A 17,406-nucleotide genomic window follows, 5' to 3' on the forward strand; every position below is an offset into this window, starting at 1 on the left:
TCCTTTCCCTAACTCTTTACTTGCTCAATACCCATTATATCTCTTTTCCAGTTCTGATAAAGGATTATCAGCCTGAAATGTTAATTCCATTTCTCTTCAAAGATGCAGCTGGTGGAGTAAAGTTCCTGATTATTGTTTCTATTGTATTTCAGATTTCCAGCACCTGCAATATTCTGCTTTTATTTGATTCATAACAGGACTTATAGTTGCCAGGAGGCAACTATAGTCCTATTCCTTATCTTACTTCATTGACCATTATTTAATCCTGAACATTCTGATTTAAATAAGCCTTGATTACAAAATACTAATTGCTAAGCCAAGTTAAAACCTTGATATGGAAAAAAATATTCAAAGACAGTAACCAAAGCTTGCAAACTCAACTTCAGAGCATGATTTGATTTTTGTCAGTCTTTTGACCTCTGTAATATTTACCCAGGTGGGTATTTAGCTCCAAACTGTACCTGTTCTCTCTTTCTTCTCTATTAAATTAGCTCAGGAATGTCATTGCTACTCTTAAGATATTGCAAACAGCCATATTCATTAAAATTTTATAAGTAGGAAAAGGTCGAATGTGCCTGTAAGTAACCCACTTTTCCTTTAATTTTGTATGAGAAATGCATGTCATTCATCAGCTGTTGGCACCATGATTGTAACCTAATTCTGAGTGATTTTTCAGACTCTGTGACTTACCCTCACTGATGATCCAAGGTTTTGTGTGCAACACATCTAAAATGTCCTCCTTCAAAGGATGCCCTTTTCTTTGATTAGTGAAAATCCTGCAGGTTTTAGAAAGCTCAAGTGATAAAGATTGCATTGTGCAGCAACACACAGGAACGCTGATACACTTTACTCTCTGGTGATGGGTCTGATATTTGCTCTCATCAGACCAGATTTACACCCTTTTTCATGCCAGTAAAGGCAATGTCAAGCAGGACCTAAGAATGAAAAAAAAGAAAAAAATTGAGTAAATGGGCAGAAGAATTACCATTTGGTTAATTTAACCTACTTTCCTACCTCATTTAAATGTTACATGAGATTTATATCCAATTGCACATTTATTAGCAGGATAAATGATCAAGAATAACATGGCAGAGTTATACATTATACACATACATAGCAACACAGCCGAATCAAATGCAAATCATTTGATGCTTTTACTATTTAAATAAGAAGTTGTGGGCATGCTACGTTGGCACCGGAAACATGGCGACACTTGCAGGCTGCCCCCAGATCACTACGCAAAAAAAAAGATGTATTTCACTGTGTGTTTCGATGTACATGTGACTAATAAAGATAAAGATATCTTATAAATAGTTTGCTACCATTCCCTTTTCATATGTCTGAACTGCTTCACCTTCCAATAGAAGATTACTGAACAGGTTTGATTAGTTCCATATCCTCTCAACTGTGAATTTAGGACCAGGAAATATTTGGTGGAGGGGAATTTTTAAAACAAATAAGGAAAGCTCTCCATTAATTGAAATGAAAATGTCAGAATGTTGAATTGCAGTTAAGGTTTTGGGGGAATGGATAGTTGCTATGTTCTTGGGAACTCTATCACCAAGGACTAGTTGTTAGATATTGATTTGAGAGGATGAAGGTACATTAACATCCAGCTGGGCATGGTTGTAGGAAGAGAGGTGACCTCCTGAGGATATGGAATGTTTTGTACCAGTGTTGAACCAATCACAAGTGAGAGGGTTGGCAGTCAGTACTTGTGCCGTCAGTTCCATGTGGGAGAGTATTAATTCTGTGTCTCTTGGAACACACACACCCAGGATTCTGCTTGTCTGGCCTTCAATACCTTTGACAAGGACTTGAAAGTCAGAAGGAGAGAAGCTTTTACATCCTTTTCTCCTAGCTTGGCACCTTGCCATGGTGTCCCAATGGCTTGGAGGCATTTAACTAATCATATATTTGTCTGAGTGTGATTAAGATAGAGCAATGAAATAATTTGTCTACCTTGCCACTCGTGCTCCAGTGTTCTACAGCAGTGCAAACAGTAACAGTGTGCTTTTAAAAGACTGCATGGATGTTTCCTGCACCTCAGCTGCTTGCACTGGTTTTCTATTTGTTTTAGTCCAATGCTTTGCATTAAGAGAGATGCAAACAAACTTCCCCAGGAAAACAATGCGTATCTTCCTCTAAAGTCCAGGGGCTGGAACTTTGTCAGTTTCTAGCAATATGGATATGATGTGCACCTGAACTAGGATGCCCAAGATTAGTTTGAGATTAGGCCTGAGAATGCACTTGCATAATGCAGGTAAACCATTTCAAGCTGCCACTTTTCCACAGGGAGTCCAGCATTTTACAACAAATGCTGACTGTAAGTGTTGCTGTGATGCGGTAGAGCCAGAGGAAAATTCTTCTTTCCTCTGGCCCTGCAGGAAGGTTGGTCTTTTTACCTTGAATTTTGGCAACCAGTGCTTCAGAGCCAGTGTTCCCTGTTCATCATCATTTAATTTTGTGAAACAGGTGCAGGTTCTCTCATCTTCACATATAAGGGGCATAATGCCAGTTTTAGGAGGTCACTGAGGATACCTGAAAAATGGCACAATACAATGGCATGAGATTTTCATCACCAAAACTTGGATCAGCCTCTGTTCCTATTTCTGCTCTAGTTCCTTTTTAAACCAATGCTCCATATTACAAAAATCAAGGTAACAGCTTTGAATTATAACAAATAAAGACAGTAAGGATTCAGTTGGTTAGAATAATTTCATGCTTCCTTTGGGATCTACCCAAGTCCATTTTAAGTTGGAGGCTCTCAAGTAAATTCCTAAGTGTCACAGAACACTGTTTTTAACAAGACAAAAAAATAGTAATCTCTATTTCTGACACAGAGGGATCTTTGTTTTGCATGTGACCCAGACTAGCAGACCTTTGCTCTCTTGCTGCTAGCCACAATTAGAGCACAAGCATGAACTAAATCTTGTTTGACTTTATAGAAATCCACAAGCTAATAGTTTTTAAAAAAACCTAGAAAATAGGAGAAGGAGTAGGCCATTTGGCTCTGCTAGCCTGCTCCATCATTCAATAAAATGATGGCTGATCCAATCTTTGCTGCTCCCCATTCCCCTTGAAGTTCACATATCTGTCAATCTCTGCCTTGAATATATGCAATGACTCTGCCTCTTCAGCTCTCTAGGGTGAAAAATTCCAAAGACACAAAACCCTTTGAAAAAAAGAAATTTATCTTCATCTCCATATTAAATGGATAATCCTTTATTCTGCAGCTATGTCTTCTGGTTCCAGATATCCTGAGTGGGGGAAACATCATCTCAGCACCCATCTGTCAATCCCCTTTAGAATTTTAGTTATTTCAATAAGACCATCTTTCATTCTTCTAACCCTCGTTGCGTATAGGCCCACCTTGATCAACTTGTTCATTCGTCAACCCCTTCACCCCAGTAATCAATAAAGTGAACCTTTTCTGCACCATCTCCAACACAAGCTAATCCTTCCTCAAACAGAGACCAAAACTGTATGCAGTACTCCAAGGGCCCAGTAAGGCTGCTTCATAACTTCCCCATTTTTATACTCCATACAGCCAATAGTAAAGGACAAGGTTTCAGTGTACTGGTTCTGCACTGTTTCAATTACTGTGAAATATGGTGAAGAGGCTTTTTACATTACTGGGGCTCACTAAAAGACGGATAACATTCCACAATCTGCTAGTCTGGGTCACGTGCAAAACTGTGTCAGAAATCGAGATTACTTTTTTTATGTCTTGCCAATAACAATGTTCAGTGCTACTTAAGAATTTACTTGAGAGCCTCCAATTTAAGATGGACTTGGGTAGATCCCAAAGGAAGCATGAAATTATTCTGACCAACTGAATCCTTACCGTCTTTATTTGTTATAATTCAAAGCTGTTACCTTGATTTTTGTAATATGGAACATTGGAGTAAAAAGCAGGAAATGCTGGAGAGGTTGTTGGTCAGGCAATTTCTGTGAATAGAAGAATGGAGTTGGTATTTCAGGCTGATGACCTTTTAGATCCCTATTGTTCCAAACAAGTTTCAAGATGTCACAGTATCTAGAGCAACAAACTAGATATTGCCAGTCCCACTTGGCTGCACAGTGCCCCCTCACCTCCTAGTTCTTCACTGGAATGTGAAACGTACATACAGGACCAAGAAGCATTCATAATGTGGGCCATGCTGTCACCTGCAATCTCATTGGGCTCAACTGCTCTGGAGGCAATTCAAGCAGAGAGAGTCTCAACATTTATAGTCACATCTTATATGCTGCACAAAATGGCAATCACTCTTGCTTCTTCTGCTATCAAATGTAGAGCAGGAGGAAGGAGGAGGAGGAAGTGGGAAAATAATCCCCTTCTGGCTGGCTGTCCACGATCAATTATTTGGCTAAGCTTTCAGTGACAACATCCCAAATCCCCATTATACTGCACTTCCCTTATTACTTTTCTTCTCTTGCTGATTATCATTGAGTTAGCTTGATCATAATCACAGAATAAAAGCCAGTACCAAATCCAAGCTATATTTATGCATTCAACAATGACAAAAGCCTGCTGATATCAACTAATCGCCCATGTGCATTCAGTTTTAGTATAGATTTCGACCCAGAATGTCGACAATTCCTTTCCTCCCACAGATGCTGCTCAACCTGCTGAGTTCATCCAGCAGATAGTTTGTTGCTCCAGCTTTAGTGTACCTATGTTTATCCTGTGCCATGCTTCCCAGTGGCCACTGCATGACAGGAGAAGGCAATTGAAATGGAAGGGAGGAAGATACAGGTGTACCTATAAGTAGGCCCACCTTCAGAATGCACCCTCTTTATTGAAAGGCAACATTCAGGGCTCAATTGATTGACAAACAACAGCAAAAGCACTGGCACTGGCACACTTACAAGTGCTGTGATCCAGATAGAGACTCCACAGAGCCATTACATCTTCCCCATGGCAGTCCCCAAACAATCCTTGTAATCTGTTGAGGGCTGATTTCTGGAGATCTGCAGTGGCATCAATATCTATGACAATGCAATGCAGAACCATTGTGGCATCTGTCTTACTTTGCATAGCTGCAAGCTGACCTTGTATGAGAGCGCCATGGGTTCACACAGGCAGATCCCTGACCTTTTCTTGCAGCACTCATACCTTGTGTGTGTCTCCTGTATTTGCTGCAATGGAAGCCATGACACTGATTATCAGACACCACATAATGGTTGGGCCCTCAAGTGTTGCAATAGAGCTGGCAATCACATCCAGGCTGGAAAAAATGGGCTCCAAGCTCCACAGGAAACCCTGCAAAAGGCAGGAACTGATCTCCCTCATACTTCTTGACAATGGACATCTGCTTGCTGTTGGTCTACGTATGTGCTAGACACTGTGTACACCCATCAGCTTTCCTCTATAGATTGCTCCTTCAAAGTCCTCACCTGATTCCACTGCAGCAGACTCAACCCTCCAGGGTGAAAAACATAAGGCAGGAAGAACTCAATGGGTCAAGGAAGATGCGTAGAGGCACAAGGTGTAAGTCGATGTTGCTGGTCAAGACCCTAAATCAGAACTAAGAGAGAACAGGAAAGATTGCCAGTGTATAGCAGTATGAAAGGGAGTGGGAAGAGGCTGGTAGTTGATAGGTGGAAGCAGATGGAGATGGGATGGAAGGGATGAACAAAGGGAGAAGAAAACTAGGTGGACAGGTGAGTGTGTGAGAGAGGAAATAACTGGGTTGTAGCTTACCTGCAATTGGAACATTTAATATTAGTACCATTGGTTAGTAAGAACAACATCTCATATTCTACTTTGGGTAGCTTACAACTCAACACCTACCAGCTTCTGACCCACCCCTCCGCCCCATCTGGTTCTGTCTGTCCATCGTCCCTTTTCCATCTGGTTCCACCCATCACCTACCAGCCTCTATCACACTCCCCTTCGTACTTTGCCATGTTTGAACCTGCCTGGTTATTGTTGCTGGGACCGTTTTGTTGCATGCTATTCTGCAAGACAGAGAGACGCTTGATAGTGAAAGCCTTCCAAAGGATTTAACTTGCAATGGATGCAGAGCTGGTATTGTGTGTGAGGTTATGGTGGTGTATTTGAACGTTAGATCCAAGGACTGATTGATACTGATGGGGATCTGTTGTGCTTAACTCTGTCTGAGTGTGCACTTTTAACTCCTTGCATTGACCTCAATAGTTGTCTCTTTCCACTGATTCCCTAATGGTTACCTCAAGGGTGTTCTACCCCCTGTGGGTATTCTCTATCAGAACCAGCAGTGCCACATCTAGATGCCTTGTATCCCATTTCTTCCAAAAGCCTGCTGATTTCCAGAATGATTAACAGTTCCTATTCTAATGCAAGGCATCTTCCTTTTGAGGGATGCAGACTGATTTCAATTACTACTAGTGAAGAGGAGCTGGAGGCAGCTATTCATGAATTTGGGCCCTATGATGATGTGGTAAGGCAGTGAGTAGCAGTTAGCATTGGCCAGTTGCTGGTGGTATAATGATGAGATGGCAGTACAAGTTTTGTGTATTAAACAGGTTAATTATACATCCTCATTCTAATGCAATCTAATTTGGCAGAACCCCACTTTTAACTAGAAACATTGGACATCAAAAAATGGTGATCTTGGAATTATATATGGTGGCACTACATACAACATTTCCTCAGGTGTTTAATTGATTCAGCCTAATCAATTACTAAATAAAATGGCTCAGAGCAAAAAAATTACATTGATTACCTTGAGAAGTTCAACTGTTATCAATTGAACAAAAGAGTATATGGAAGTATAGCACAGTGTGCTTATCAGCTGTGTAGGTTTGCAGCTTCTTTATTAAATCTGTAATAGCTTTTAATCAGAAAGTGCAAAGTAACAGAAACCAGTTTGTGTTTAAGCCCCAAGTGCTGTAATTACATTGTGTTGAAACCCATATTGCAAAGGCCACTACCTCACTTTTCCTTTTAAACAGATTGTTGTACTGTCAATATTAGTAACAGATGTCTCTAAAGGAATTTTGTATTATAGCAGCAGACAACATCTGTGGAATGTCAATTTTTCCAAGTCCTTTGTATATATTGGGCTGAATCTTAACTGTGCACTTGATAACCGCACCATGAATATGGAGAATTACAGCCTACAGTTCAAAGGATTGTTTGAAGATATAAAAGATGTGAGGTATTGAAGTAGCAAGTTGTAGGTCATAAAGCCCAGAAACAGACCCATCGGCCCAGCAGGTCCATGACGACCATTGAGTATCCATCTATACTAATCCCATTTTCTAACTTTTGTTCTTAACCTTCTATTCTTTGGTGATTGACATACTCTTTGAGATACTGCTTAAATGTTGCGAGAGTCTCTGCCTCCCCCACCACCTCAGTGTGTTCCAGATTCCTTAGATCTCCTCTAAACCTCCTACCCCTTCCTTTAAACATCTGCCCTCTGGTTGTAGATGCCTCTGCTGTGAGCAAAGGTTTCATACTGCCTACCACATCTATGCTCTTCATAATTTTGTATACCAGATCTTGATTTCATGTTTGTACCTCTGTATATTTTCAAATTAAAACAATAAAACTATTGGGAATTGCATAGTAATAGGTTTTCCAATCCAAGAGAAACATTTTGAAATAACTCGTGGAATATACACTGAAGGCAGTAATAACAATAAATTATTCAACTCTGCAGTGTTGCATGACAAGATAAACAGCATCTAAATGAATGGGCCCATAAATTCCAATGAGGTGAGGTCTATATTGACTGAGGAGAGATTTAAAAGTAATTTGCAAGAAGCCCTGTAGTTTGTCCTTGGCAAAAGATGTCATACACCCAACTGTGCACTGCTCAACCAACCTCAAAGAGCAAATGTAATTGTTCGTTTATCTACACTTATTTGGACTGGTTGAATTAAGAGCAGCTGAAGCACTGTTCAATTAATGAGATAGACTAGTGCTGGAAAATTGAAATTCGATTTACAGCTGCAGAGCCAAGTTATTGTAAAACTCCCCCCTACTAAATACATTAATCGACATGAAAATGGTAAGGTTTAAGGATCGAACAGTACCACTGATTACTTGCCGAAGGAGTCTGGTGAGGAGTGCCAATCAATCAGCTGTATGGAAAATTCATAGGCAAAAACTCTTTGACTCGGACCATGTTAAATAATGGATGGAACATCAAGGACTTGGTGCAACAAGTTCCCTTAGCAATGGTCACTATAGATGCTACTTGTTATTAGGAACATCCAAAATCAGGCAGGTATGTAAATATTAAGAGCATACTTTCAGAGCAAAACATGTTATGTTACAACAACAATCTGTTCATACAGTCCATATAACTTTGTCAAAGAAAGTCCCAAATGCCATCAAACAAGATTTAATACTGCAGCACATGTAAAGGTATCAGGCTGGTTACCCCAAAAAATTGTTTAAAACAGATGACCAAACACTTGTTCACAGAGGTAGGTTTCGTGGAGCATCTTTCAAGAGAAAAGAGAGATAAACTGAAGTGTGGAAATTTCAAAGCTTAACAATCAGGAGCTGAAAGTACAATCACTAATAGTAGAATGATTAAAATCAGGGATGCACAGGAGCCAGAATTAAAGGAACACAAATTTCTCAGGGCTTGTGGAGGTGAAAGAGACAGTGAGGCACAAGGTCAGAAAGGATTTGAAAACAAGGATCAGAATTTTTAAAATCAAGGTGTTGCTTAACCTGAAGTCAATGCAAGATAGAAAACATGGGAGTGATGGGTAAATGAGATTGGTGCAAATTCAGGTTTGAGCAGCAGAAGTTTTGGATGACAAATTTATGAAGAATAAAACAAAAAAAGCCATACATATGTTAGAATAATCAAGTTAAGTGATGGTAGTACAGTGGTTTGCAGTAGGACAACTGGGCATGGGGAAATGACACATAGGGTTAACATGGATCATAAAGTAAGATAAGATAAGATTTCTTTATTAGTCACATGTACATTGAAACACACAGTGAAATGCATCTTTTGCGTAGTGTGTTCTGGGGGCAGCCCGCAAGTGTCAATGCACTTCCAGCACTAACATAGCATGCCCACAACTTCCTAACCTGTACGTGTTTGGAATGTGGGAGGAAACTGGAACACCCAGAGGAAACCCACGCAGACACGAGGAGAACGTACAAACTCCTTACAGACAGCGGCTGGAATTGGACCCGGGTTGCTGGTGCTGTAAAGCGTTACGCTAACTGCTACGCTACCGTGCCTGCTATGTAAACGCATGGAGTGAGACAGAAGTGTATTTCTCCCTGACAAAAAAATTAAACTTGGTTTGTGTAGCTGAGCTGGAAGATCCATTGCAATGTTCTCTTAAAGATAACCATTCTTCACCAGAGGTCACAGGATTATACCAGTCTTTGTAGTGACTCCCTGGCAATTAATGGTCTGGGTTAACACAAGGACATGTCTAGCAGGACAATGCAGATGGAGGTATGGAGAAAACACTTAATTGGCAGGTTAGCTCAAGATAGCAGACTATGGATAACTAAATTAAAAAAGCAGCTGGAAAAGAGATAAGGGACCTGTTCCCAGGATAAAGGTGCCTACAAGAATGGGATCAGAGATAAATGGCTCCTGTGGGAAGATAAAATATGACAAGCTTGTTCCCAAGATAAGTGATCTCTTCAGGAATGCAGGAAGTGATGAAAGGCCTGATGAACATTGATAATCCAAATTTGGCTAGATGATAGGCCTGTTGAGTAAACATTTATTAATTGAATGAATTGAAGGTATGTTTTTGGTATGGTCAGATCTTAACCAGGGGCAGGGATCTCCACGATAGATACATAAGATTGCACAGAGAAAGTGATGTCAGAACTGGCTAATCGGGCACCTTCATGCTTTGGATTGGTTAAGAGTTGATAACTGAACCTCTGTACATTGGTGGAATCATTCCACCTCATCACTAAAATGCTATGTTTTGTAATTGAGAGGGAGTGAACACATCACACTTATAAGGTGATTGGATCACTCTCCTTCCTACAGGGGAAAGATTGATCAATAAACACTTTCCTGGATGAACTAAGTACGGACTCCACAGCAAGTTTACTGGTGTGAGAGGCAGAGTTCTGAACCACTGATCCAGAGAACCAAGTTTGAACTTCACCACAACAGCTGGAGAAATTTAAATCCAAGTAGTTAAATAAACTGAAATTAAAAACTAAATTCTCAGTAATTATTGCCAAGACCCTATTTGGTTCAATAATGTCCTTCAGAGAAGGAAGTCTGTCATCCTTATCTGGTCTGCCTCATGTGCAGCTCCAGACTCACCAAATTGATTGAGATCTTTAGATCAACAAAATGTAATTAGTGATAATTTTTCCAATTTGCCTTCAATTTCATATGCAAATTGTGGATGCACATTTTTGCGTGTACTGATATGTAAGATAGTCAGTGCAGTGACACAGGCATGCTGGAAATAAGTAGTGCAGGGAGCTGCTGATGTCAAACAGCCTCCTCAGTTTGGGGTAATCAGGAATGGTTGGTAAATGCGAGCATTACCAATGTATCCCATGACAAAACAAATTAAATAGGTAACAAATTTCTGGATGAGGGTCTCAGCACCATGTCGGCCAAGGCAGGGAAGGAGTGAAGTGCCTAGAAATTTAACCACATGACGTTCTTTATCTCAGTTTTATGGATTTGAAGATGGATTCTTTTCCAGAGTGAAATATAGCAATATCTTTCTCGATCATATCAATTGAAACCAGAAATTTGCTCAAGCACTTTCATAGCATGACTCTCTGCCATGAAACTGCCCTTAGTCACATAAAGGCGAAGTCATTTGTCATGCAAAGCTCCTTTGGAGAGATATAGAAATGACTAGGTCTTCACACCTCACCACTCTCTCAGATTTTAGTAGGATGTTTGGTTTGAGTTTCAGGTCCGTAATTACTCTCTTTCCAGTACCTGGCTCTCAAACTGTCCTTACTGCCACAGTTCATCTCCGCCACTTTGTGCCAGCAGAGTGAAACATTTGACCACTTTTAAACATCAGTCATAAATTACTTTGATAATAGGTCAGGGAACTGTACTGTGCATTAAAAGTAGGCTGAAACAGATATTCCACCAAGGACCATTTTACCATGAATTTTGATTAATAATGAATTTAGCAGGTAAGATGGTAATTTTTACTGCCACTTTGCAGTAAAATGCAGTGTTATAATATGAATTATTCCTCAAAACTGAAATAGAATATAAAACATTTAATTCTGAAACCTTTAGATCTGCTCAATGCAAATTAGTGATTATTTTTTCCAATTTGCCTCCAATTTCATATGCAAATCGCGAATGTGCATTTTTAGTTGTAAAATGGTCAATGCATTGACACAGGCATGCTGGAAATATGCAGAGCAGGCAGTTGCTGATGTCAAACCTTGTACATATTTGTTTAATGCCATTGCTTCCAAATTGCTCCAATTAATGCCATATGTGGTCGTACCCAGGGAACCGAGCACTTAGCAGCTAGAAGAACACTTCCACCTGTGTCAGTAAAAGGAATCCTCAATGACTTGCAGATTTGATGCATATTGATTGCAAGTACAGTTGATTGGAGAGAAGCATGTTAATTGTTTTGTCTGAAGAGGTGAAATTCTGCAGGGGAATGCTTGTGGCTGAGGTTAAAGATAAAACGGCAATTAGTAACTTTATCCATACCAGAAATGGAAGCACTGATGGGCAATCCTGTGGACCTCCAATGTGATGAAGAGAAGTGGAGGATCTATAGAACAGGGTAACTAACTGGAAGAGGGGAATGGGCAGTGGGAGAAAAACCTTCAGCAGCAGGCCCCATCCTCCCTGTGTCTTTACAAAGAAGTTTCCTGAGTGAGCAGCAGTCCTTGTGGGTATGACACAGGCATCAGTTCAATTACTTCCCTTTAATTCCAAATGGATCAGCAGGAAATGTGTCAGAACATATTATCTCAGAAAGGATATAGCTGTGGATTTGCAAACATTTGCCAACACTACCAGCTGTTTGTCTTTGAAGTTTACTTAATTTTATCCCAATGCCTTCCTACAATCAGAGATTCTGAGGTGAAATTCAAATCCATCCATTATGTACTTCATCTTGTCTCCCATTTTAGATTGGCCTTCTGGGTGCACTGTGACCTTTGGACAACTGACTGTCACAGTGCACTGCCATGGATACCTGCCTGTAACCAGTGGTGATTCAAATGTCAATATGGTCTGAGAGAGATTTTATTAATTTCATTATGTTTACACACATGGTGTCTGCCTTGGTTTGTCAGATGTTTGGACATTTTCACATTAAAGGCTGCATCCAATTGCAAATATAGTAGTTGGTTTTAATTTGGGCGCCAAATTCATGAACATAATTAAACCTCCAAAAGGTGTTTCTGAAATCACTTTCAATTACATGGAAGATAGTAAAACTGAGTTAAATTAGGACATAAAAGCCTGGAAATTGGGGTGCATTTGAAAATTTAATTTTTTCCAGAGTGAAACATGATTACAACTTGAATTGCAGCAGTCCAGAAATTCACCAAGGCACTTCTAATCACAATACACACTTCCCCAGCTGAGACAATTTCCATGTTGTTTGTGTACAGTAAGATGTCATTCTCAGGCATTTCCATACAGCACCGTGGGGAAAGTTAACACACATTGACCTGAGAATGGCTGTCACTAACATCCCCAGGACAACTAGGTCTTCAAGATGTTTTGCAAAATGAAGGTCCACTAAGATATGTCCTATGATTATCTTTGACCCTTCAGGCTTAGCCTAACATGGCACTGACCCCCTCAATCCTCTGATCTCCTTCCTGACTCTCTGCTTGTCCAAAGCCCATGATGGAGGCCTCAACGTCTTCCCGGCCTACTTACCTCATCTTTGCTGCCCCTCACCACCCATGCCCCCCACCTCCTTCCCTACTCCACCCTCATCTATCACCCACATAACCCACAACCTTCCCTCCTCTGATCTTGCTAATACCAATGACCACCACCACCTCAACTCCCTGCTCCCCTATCCACACAATCCAATTTACTTACCCAACCCTATCTATGGCCTATGCCAACTGCTTTTCTTACTCCCGGGGTCCCAGTCTTATCCTTGTGTGGCCCATTTTCAACCACAATGGACTTTAGTAGCTCCCAGGGTCTTGCTGAAATCTTCAGTGACAGGTCCACAGCTGGAGTTGGGTGCCCTTCTGCCACACTAGAAGATATGTTTTGGAAAACACAAATTGTTTTAGACCTTTTTTTTAAAATCAGGCAATCCCCTGATGCACTTTTTTATTTCTACGCATTAACAATGTTGAAATACTGTCAGCTCTTTGTTAATCATCATCCAACTAACAACACTTGAGTGAAGAGAAAGAGTAGACTTTAAGAAGAATGAGCTCCCGTTGTGTCACAGCTGCTGCTCCTGTGCCATTAAATGCAACATCATAATAACATTATTTTAATTAACCTGCTGTAATCTGGGGGCAGTACTTTGGCATTGGCAAATAGAGAGGAATATCAAAGAACAAAATAATCAATTAATTGAATTGGCAAACTCACTATTACTGGCAAACTCATATGGTACACATCAATGACAGAGATACTGGAAAAAGCCACTGAGCTGGGGAGGATTATGTAGAAAATGAGGTAGTTGATAGAATTAGTCTAAAAAACACAGCTGTAGCCAGAGCATGGGTGTGAACTCCATGTAGCTGGACTACAAATACTTATAAGGAGATCGAAAAATACATTGATGTGGGTAGATGCATTACCAAGGTCTTAACATCAAAACGTCAGATTGATTTCTGAATATTGGAGGAATCCATGTAGTGCAGATTTGTTGAAACAAAGCAAAGGACATTACTAATTGGAAATTGCTATGGAACCTATTGGGACAAAAGGAGAAAATCGTAATGGAATTACTTTAACAGTATTTATCTACAGACTCAGAAGAGGCAAACAATATGACCACAAGTAAAGAACCATTTATTAACTTGGGGGATATGTTCCTCATGATCAACACCTTCAATGTAGAAAAAGGCTGTCGCCTAAGTGCAAGAACTATTATATCAACTGAAGAATTTATTGAACATGTGTATTGATTTCTCATTTGGCAAATAATGTTTCATGTTTGAAAAGGAAAATAATTACACTACTGAAACCAGGGCTGGATTAATTGTATGTTCTTTGGTTAGGAAATATATTTCATCCATTTGTATGTTGTCCAAAGCTTGCTTAGCTCCGGAAAGAGGTTTGGGTCAATTACTGTCCCCATCATTTCTGGGGAGTGATGGAACCATCAAATAATGCAAACTCAATCACACAAACTCAACATAGGTGTAGGCTTCCCATGAAGATTGTCGACAAAGATATAAATACAAGTAATATTTCCCATCCCATAACTGGGTTGGGGGGTACAATTTGAGCAGGACAAGTATTTGCCCCTTGATAGAACACTAATACAATTTTGACTATCCCAATGTAGAAACCACGTGGAATATAAACCATAGACTTACCACAATGATGTCAGGCTTGGAAAGATACAGTTATGAGGATATTTGAGATCGGGAATATTTCCACTGCAACAGAGAAAGATATGAGATTGAACAGAGATTTCAAGAGTTGTGAACAATTTTGATAGCATCCTACTATTATTAATGAAGAATCATCAATTCAAAATCCTCATGAGGAAACCAAGAAGAGAGATTAGTCAAAATTTCTTCACACAAACAGATATCGCAGTATGGAATGTTTTGCCATAGAAAATAAAAAAGGTTGAGATATTTTGCATATTTGAATGTATTAGTTTGTAAATATTTAAAGCACAAAAAAAAAGGGATCAGAGTATGCTGGAGAAAAATTACATTGTGAGCGAATGTTGGGCTTCTATGGTTCTATGGCAACCATGCATAATACTTTTTTTCTGGTACTGGCTGCACACAAGACATTGCTAGATGAAATAAATTTAATTCATTTTAAATAAACATCTACAGAATAATAGCTTTCTGTTTATAAAATCCTACTTTCAGATAAACTAGCTATTTAAAGGTCTGTTGGTAGGCACTATCAACTTAAAGTCTATTATTTTATGTTGTTACAATATTCCTTTGTTGATTTATAACTGGATACTTTACTTGCTGCAGAAGGCATTCAGATAATGATTCTTTTAATCATTCTTTCATGTAATTTGGGCATCGTAAGCAAGGTGAGAATTTACTGCTCTTGAGAATGATCTGCTTTCTTGAACCGCTGCAATCTTTCTGGTGAACAGGGTTAGTGGGGAGGGCCACCAGGATTTAGACTTGGCAATGATGAAGCAATATATTTCCAGCTCAAGATAGGAAGGACATGACATTTTTTAATATGTGCTATTCATAAACGGGTTTTCTGAGCTTGGATATTTGTTTCACATAACCACAAGTAAACACACTAACATGCTAATATATACTGTACTGATCTCTTCCTCTTAGTTCCAACAAATATTGTAATGAGATGGCTATAGTACTCCTTGTGTTATAGATCAACCATATGTTGTCAAAAAGTGGTTTATTAATGTGATTCCTCATATTCTCCAAGAGGAGAAATTATGTTGAGAAGGAACATTTTATTTAGTTTCCCTGTGACTGCATGGGTTTCCTCAGGGTGCCCTGGTTTACGTGCACATCCTCGATACACATGGGTCGGTGTATTGCCTACTGTAGGGGGGGTCTAGTGTGGGTGAGTGGTAGAATCTTGAGGCAGGGAGGAGATTTGACGGGAAAATAAATAATATGTGATTAGTGTAGGCTTAGTGTTCACGGGTGCCTGCGACACAATTTTTGTGCTGCATGATTTCATGACTAAGGGCATGTCAGATTAGATCACTGGTCCTCCCACACTGAAAATCATTACCACAACTGACCTCACCTGACTTCACCCAATTCGACAGTAACATGGTTGAATCAAAATCTTATCAGTCCCTGTATATGATTATCACTCCAGCATGATAGCCCCTCAGTGTAGTACTGGAATGAGCTTAGGCCACTCTAGTATGGCATGGAGACTCATTTAGAAAGCATTCAGCACACCAAGGTTGAACTCTCATATCCTGGAGAGAAAAGGGTTAAAAATTTTGGAGAAGGCATTTTGTGAACACATTAGCCTCAATGCATCTTTATGTAACAAAATGTAAATTAGCCACCTTACAGACAAGCCCTTTGGTTGGGCTCTTCATTTGCTGAGTGCATGTTCAAAGCAGGTGCTGCAAGGCTTACATAACATCCATGGAACAGCTCCAACACTTCAAACCAAGTGTTCACATTACTGAGATTTGCATTCTGCCTGGTAGTTTTGATTTTATTAACGGAAGTTTGGAGCTGGTGGGTTATTATTTCTTGCTGTTTGCTGATGCTTGCTTTTAAATTTATCTGGAGCATTCCTACTTGCATCTGCAAGTGGGGCCCACTAGGGGGCATTTCACTGGCCTGTTGATGGTTTTGCTTCCATCAGAGCAGAAGATGCCTCAGTTTCTTTTTGCTGTTCCTTTGTGTCATGCACAAAGAGGTACGTGCAATAGGTTGCAATTAATTGTACACACAAATGCTTTTTATTGGCCTTGCTCAGTTGTTCCATTATTCAAGAAGGGAAACGGGGATAATCCTGGTGACTATAGACCGGTGAGTCTCACGTCAGTGATAGGGAAGTTACAGGAGAGGATACTTAAGGATAGGGTTTATGAGCATTTAGAACACCACAGCTTAATTAGGGACAGTCAGCATGGTTTTGTGCAGGGCAAGTCATGCCTTACTAACTTGATTGAGTTTTTTGATGAGGTGACGAGGGTGATTGATGAAGGTAGAGCTATGGATGTTGTCTACATGGATTTTAGTAAGGCATTTGACAAGGTCCCACATGGGAGGCTCACCCAGAAGATTAAGATGCATGGGATCCATGGTGAATTGGCCGTTTGGATTCAGAACTGGCTTGCCCATAGAAGACAGGGTAGTGATCAATGGGACTTATTCTAGCTGGAGGTCTGTGACTAGTGGTGTTCCTCAGGGATCTGTACTCTGCTGTTTGTGATGTATTCAAATGACCTGGATGAAAATGTACATGGGTGGGTTAGTAAGTTTGCAGGTGATACGAAGATTGGTGGTGTTGTGGATAGCGTAGAAGACTGGCAAAGGATACAGCAGGATTTAGATCAGTTGTAGATATGGGCGGAGAAATGGCAGATGGAGTTCAACCCAAACAAATGTGAAGTATTGCATCTTGGGAGATTAAATGTAAAGAGACAGTACACTGTTAATGGCAAGACCCCTTACAGTGTTGATGAGCAGAGGGATCTTAGGGTCCAAGTCCAAAGCTTCCTGAAAGTGGCTACACAGGTTGATAGGGTGGTAAAGAAGGCATATGGCATGCTTGCCTTCATTAGTCAAGGCATTGAGTTCAAGAGTCAGGAAGTTAT

The sequence above is a fragment of the Pristis pectinata genome, chromosome 13 (assembly GCF_009764475.1).
Source record: "Pristis pectinata isolate sPriPec2 chromosome 13, sPriPec2.1.pri, whole genome shotgun sequence".
In the NCBI taxonomy this organism is placed as follows: Eukaryota; Metazoa; Chordata; class Chondrichthyes; order Rhinopristiformes; family Pristidae; genus Pristis; species Pristis pectinata.